Raw genomic sequence first — 6,261 nt, 5'->3', positions numbered from 1 at the left:
GTCATTCTGTCACTTCAAAAATAAATTTTCCATATTTAAAAATGCTGCTTGTATTAAGGTCTATTGTTTACTTGTATGTTATTAATAATTCTACTAATAAATTTAATATTATTCAGTTAAATAAGCATCCAAAATTCATCCTGTAATAAGATCTTAGTGAAACCTTCAAAGAGGAAAAACAATCACTTTCATTTTTGTAAAGCCTCAGCTGTAACTTCAAATATCAAACTCTTTGTGACTTACAAGGACTATCAGTAAGTATCAAAACAACAGGTCCTTATTTAAGTAAAGAGTACTGTAATAATGCATTTTCCGTATCTTGCTGCTACTCCTGAAAACAGTTGCTTCTAGGATAGAAACATATGCCTAAAATCCTAACAAAGATATGCTGGAATTTCCACAAGTGATCGGCTCTAAAAATCATATCACACTGAACCATGAAATAGAAAATGTATCTGAAATTTAGTGCAAAATTTAACACTCATGAGTTCCACTGATTCTGTTATCTGCTCCATTTACATGCCAATCTACACCCCTACCTAAAAATGCTTTTCTCAAAACCCTTAAAATAAACTACTCCAGCACTTCCTTTGTAGCATAAGTTGATTTTACACGTCTTGAGAAACAAATACTCAACACCGAACCATAGCCATTAAATTGATACCATCCATCAGCAAAGGTAAATTATGCAAATCAGAATTATGCAAACACCTTTCTTTTTTAGTTGCTACTATTTCTATTTTGTGCAGCTGTCTGTTAGAGCTCATTATGTGAGGATGAAATTATTTTAGTATCATTATCAAAAAAAAACCACAGCAAAAGTCAGAGGCTTGTCACCGATGAGGTATTTATTGCTTTTAACATCTATTAAGGCAGCTGACAAACAGAACTCGAGCACTGTAGCTGGAGTCCTCTCCCAAAAGCATCTTTCTTACAATCCACAAAAAGTCATGCAACTGGCATTTGGGAATAAATACTTTGCTTCCTACCAGCAGCTTTGGGGGGTATTTCCCTCGGTACATATACACAGCACAGCCCGCTACTCCTTTTTTTTCAAGCCTCTCTTATATAACAGACTGCAAAAAACCATCTCTGAACAACGTGATCAAGATGCGATCTCCTGTTTTGGAACTACAACGTTCAACATAATCACATTCAACCCAGTCCCGAGCTATTAATCAACTTCTTACTAATGATGATGATCGATCGCAAGTTCTCTGCAGTTTTGCAGCTGACAGTCAGTCAAGGCTCCCAAAGGATCAGGTCACTCACAGACCGAAATGAGACAGCTTCACCAACTCGGCTCAGAAATTAGTCTTACAAGAGTATTTGATCATCGTAGGTTTTGCTTAAATATCACAGTCTTTCTAGGTGGTTTGGGTTTAGTGTTGGGGCTCCTCCCCAGATAACCTGTGCAAAAGGCAACAAAAGCCGAAAAGCCACTTGAGTCTCAGAGGCCCACAAGTAGGATATACAGCAGCTTTCTCTGGAGACCTGCCCTTAAACCCTTCATGCCATATCATTTATACACTGGCCAACTAAGTAGGCTGTCTGAAAAAGATAAACCCAGCCTACATGAGTTACATAATCAGTTTACTTTTTAAGACAGGATGAATATACCCTTAAGTACAGAATGGCAAAGATTTTTTTCCCTCTCTTGATTTTGCAAAAGACACAACAGACTTACATAAACTCCATATAATTCTGGGTTGTCCTCTGTCTTGAGGTACGTAAGTCTTGACGTACCCTATGGAGAGGTTTGCTACAAAGCCGAGCTCAGGCTGACTCACTGTTGTCACTTTACATATAGGCTACCTATAAAGACTTTGAAAATAAACCTGCAATATGAAGTTTTTACTTCACCTTGTTATTGCCAATAAAAAGACATACATGTTTTAAGGGGCACAGATGTCAGTTTCTACAGCCAATAAAGTTAAGAGCTGGGTGATCAATAAAGGAGACTATTCCTTTCTAACTATTTCTTCCAAGTTTTGGATTTTTTTTTTCTGTAATGCATAGAGTGACACCCTGAATCCAAACAAAGCACACCCCAACAAAGTAAAAGAAAATGTATCTGCACAAGATACTGTATTACACTCTTCCATGCATAGTCCTTCCAGTCCCTCCAGGGGAAATTTAACATAGTTCTAAAATTATCTCTCTCAGGGTTTTTTCATTTTTCTCCAAGATCCCCGGCCAGATGAATTTGTGTATTGCATGTACTGCCTGTGCCGCTGCACCTCCTTCCTCTGTGGTGACTTGATTCAGCTGAAGCTACGATTTGACCGATCGATGCAAGCACATTACACGCCAGAATAAGAGTAAGGTAAGGGTAAAGGAAAGAAAAGCATCTCTCCTTTCAGCCATTAAATATAGATCAACGAAACATCACAGTGCACATCGCGGCTTCCCCTCCCCCACCCCCTCCGCCCGCTCCTCGAGTGCAGGATTTCGCAAGACGGTGGCTTCAAAGGAAGAACACACACACACACACCCCTCCGCACACACACAGACACACACATAGACATACACAGGCAGCACAGACACACAGAAACACGCAGCAGCCGTCGCTCGGAGCCGCCCCAGGGCCCGGGCTCCGCGCAGGGCCGGGTGCTGCCCCCGCCCGCGGGGTCCCCGGGCCCCTTCTTCTTCTTCCTCCTCTTCCTCCTCCTCCTTCTCCCTGGCCCATGACTTCACTGCTGTAACGAGCACATTAGTGCAGGGCGTCGGGAGACACGGTGCCGCGGATGCCCTACATAAGCAACGACTAACGTAGAAAGAAAGGGAGGAAAGCGATGGAGGGGGGGAGGCCCGGGAGAAAGAACCATGAGGAAATAACGCACTTTGTTACCTTTCGGCTGAAGGCACAAACACCTCTCCTTGCAGCCCAGCCCAGCCCCGCTGCCTCGCCGAGGGGAGCAGCGCAGGACCCCGCACCAAGAAGAAATATCACGCAGGCGGGAAGGGTGTGTGGGGGGGAGGGGGACGGACCTGGCACCATTACGGTGCCTGTCGTACTCACCGATCGGCGCCGATTCAGCCTGCTTGCTCCCAAACATATACCAAAACCCAAGAGCAAATCCTCAGTCCGCTAGGCAAGAATGAAGGGGGGGGTAGGGGGGGGCGAGCAACGGCCCCGGGCTTCACCGCAAGGTCCTGACCTTGCCCAGCTGCAGCATCTTCGGCTTGCCCCCCCCCCCAGGGCTTGCGTGTGCGCCCGTGTGCGCCCGTGTGTCCCCGTGTCCGTGCGAGCGCGCCGATCCGGCTCCGAGGGGCTCGGCCGCAGGACAGCTGCCCGCTGGCTGCCGGGGCGAGGAGGGCTCGGCATCCACCGCCCCGCCGCTGGGGCGAGGCGCGGGGCCGCTGCGGCGGCGGCGGCTGGGGCAGGCTGCGCGGCGGCGCCGTAGCGCAGCGCGCCGGGCGGGCGCACCGGCCGCGGGATGTGGCCGAAGGAGACCACAGCCGCCGCCGCAGCATCTGCCGCCGCCGCGCTCCGCCCGCCCTGCCTCCCTCCCTCCCGCTTGCCTCCGCCCCTCCCTGCCCGTCCCCTCCCCAGCAGGAGCGCGCCCGCCGCGGCCGAGCAGCCGGCGCTGGGGGGGAGAGAGGGGGGCCGGCGGCCCCGCTACCGATGAGGCGCCGCCGCCTGTGCCGGGCGGGGCTGAGGTAGGGCCGGGCCGGGTCCCCCAGCCTCGCCGCAGAGGGGCGCGTCCCCGTGTTCCCCCAGACCCCTGCGGCCGGGGGTTTCTGATTTACTAGGGAAGGGGGGAGGCCAGGGCGGAGGCGCAGGTGTGGGAAAGCACCCTGAGGCGGGGGTCGTCGGTGGGGAGCAGCCCCTCGGCAGTGACCGCGGCTCCTGCTGTCATGGGTTGGGAACTTGAGGTCTGCCAGCCAAAACGGTGACAGCAACAGGGAAGCAAAGAAAGAGCTCGTTCCTCCCCGGCTCGTGTTCTACCTCGTGGTCTCTGTTCCGATGCTTGGGAAACCTAGGTGGGAATCCTACCATGTTTTCAGAAGTCTTCTTGCGAGCAAATAGGGTAAAGAATATGGGAGTCATGTTTTACTCCTGTGCACGCTTAACCCTTCGTTGAGAAACTTGTGTGGAATGCAATTGCGGCGCTCACCTGAAAGTTGCCGCTCCACGGCTCCTTTCAGTTCGCCGCTCGGAGTTTTGGTACCTGAACAAAACCACCAATTTTTGGGGGGTTGTTCCCCGGGGTAACCGCTGCTAATTCACGCTCGCAGCGGGCTGAGCATCAGCGCGGCAATGGGGACAGGCACAGGCGCGGCCGAAGCATCCGGGCAGCGCCTACAGCCGGTCATTTGTTGCCCGACCCCGCGGTCCCAGCACCTGCCCTGCAGGGAGGGACCCGCGTGTCTCCGGGCAGCAGGGGCGGCCAGGCCGGCAGCTCCCGCGGGACACGGCGGTCCCATCCATCCGCCCCGCGCCCCTCTAGCCCCGCACGCCGCGCTGGATAAGTCATCACGGATCCCGCGGCGCGCTCGGCAGCGGTACTTGCCGCCGGGCTGAGCCGAGGCAGCAGCGGTGCGGGCCGACCGCCGCCACCGGGCTGCACGGCGACTCGCTGCTGCCACCTCTCGCTTGGCGTTCTCGCAGCTTCCCCAAGCTTCCTGCGAGCAGGAGCTTCACCTGGCTGAAGTTCCGTTTCTCCTCACCGACGGATGGTTGCGTTGGCTACCCCTCCCTTAGTCTCACGGGAGACCGGAGGCTACGTCTTCGCAGCTCCGGAACGCCTTGTTTTCGGCCTGAGGTCACTTTTTTGGGGGAGGGGGGGTTTATTTCCATATTTATTGGACCATATAGATACTAGTATATGTCCCTTCCCTGGGTTACGTGAAGGTGGCCCATACGCCTGTGACAAAATCGGTAAGTTACAGCCGAGGGTGATTCAGCCTGGCAGCACACCTCAATGCCAATCCAGACTTTGCCCAGCTACTAGGACTAGCAGGAAAAGCACCTCTAGGTGCTCAAAACTAGTGTAAACCCCAAACGTCATTGTCAGGTTCTAGTATGGCATGTCTCAATGCCTACTGAGTTGCAACTGGAGGAGAGCTTGCTGGTGGCAGAACATAGTGGCCAATCCAGTCTTGACTCGAGCAGAGAAGCGACCAACTAGCTGATTGTCAGAACTTTTGGTTGGACCAAAAGTTTGTTTTGTCTGCTAAGTGCAAGACCCTGGGTTTGTGATTCCCAACCTGAGACAAACATCTAACTCTGAACTGAAAGTAGTGTATCACCCAGTAGCTATCTAGAGTCACTATCTTGCAGTTAAACTTCAAAATGTACTTGATAATAAAATTACTGGGTGACACAGTATCATAGACACACCATAGCATCATGTGATCCACCTTCTGCAGCCCAGCCTCTTTTTCAGAGCTGAAAGGTCTTTCTGTCAATAAAAGTAAAGGAGATTGAAAGACTTGAAGTAGGCTGTGTCCTCCTTCCATTCCCCCTCAAATATTCCCATGTAATAGGGACATTTCATGGCCCTGGGGATTGTACACATCTGACCTAATTGTAGGATGAGCAGTGTGTGCCAGTGAAGAATGCCCCTAAGATGTCTGAGTCTCCCCACACTGCAGAGGTTATCCAGTTGGCTGTACTGATCTGAGTAGTTGGTCTGGAAGCTGTTAGCCTGGAAGTTAAATACAGCAGCAATGAAGGTATATAATAATGTAGACCCCCTGTAGGGAAAGTGAGGCCTGGAGGAAGAAGGGTTTTGGAAGAATCTGGAAGGTTTCTGAAATCTGCTTTTTTCTCACAAGGTTTCCTCCTTCCACATCATAATTTTGCATGACAGGGATTTCATCTTAAGATGTCACAAGATTCAAAAAGCTTCTCCTTTTCCTGTCACTTTCCTCCCCTGATTCTTCCTGCATCACCTTTTTAATGTTTCCTGATGCCACGTGAGTTCAGAGAAGGGGCTGGGAACAAACCCTGCTTATAGATATGGAGAAATGGAACAAGGGAATTAATATTCCGAGTTTCAATATGGCCTCTTAGTGCTGTTCCTGCTGTCACAGAGGAATGGTAAAAGAGAGCAGTAAGGGGTTAGAAAGTGAAAAGCAGTGGAATCAACTTCTGGAAGAGGTTGCCCCATCTGTAGTAGATACCATCCGCCAACTTCATTCTCGGTGACTAAATCTCTTCTTCTGACAAGCCAAAAGCATATGTAGGTGGAAGCTGTTCCCTTTTTTTTGGTCAGTTCCAGATTTCTCAGATACAGAAAGTCTCTTTAGTGA

The 6,261-nt window shown here is 50.5% G+C and overlaps 1 protein-coding gene and 1 long non-coding RNA gene across 2 annotated transcripts in view; one reads left to right on the top strand and one right to left on the bottom strand.

The window, feature by feature from the left end:
- Positions 1–3,010, bottom strand: part of LOC116448010 (catenin delta-2-like) — a 255,663-nt gene extending 252,653 nt beyond the window's left edge. Inside the window, exon 1 of the mRNA XM_032117915.1 lies at positions 2,852–3,010. The gene's annotated coding sequence lies outside the window, so the exon portion shown is untranslated. The remainder of the gene's footprint in view (positions 1–2,851) is intronic.
- Positions 3,011–3,562: 552 nt separating this feature from the next.
- Positions 3,563–6,261, top strand: part of LOC116448006 — a 46,932-nt gene continuing 44,233 nt past the window's right edge. The window contains exon 1 of the long non-coding RNA XR_004241783.1: positions 3,563–3,663. This is a non-coding gene — a long non-coding RNA (uncharacterized LOC116448006). The remainder of the gene's footprint in view (positions 3,664–6,261) is intronic.

This window comes from Corvus moneduloides, chromosome 1 (assembly GCF_009650955.1).
Source record: "Corvus moneduloides isolate bCorMon1 chromosome 1, bCorMon1.pri, whole genome shotgun sequence".
Taxonomy (NCBI): Eukaryota; Metazoa; Chordata; class Aves; order Passeriformes; family Corvidae; genus Corvus; species Corvus moneduloides.
This window is presented reverse-complemented; position numbering and strand designations above follow the sequence as displayed.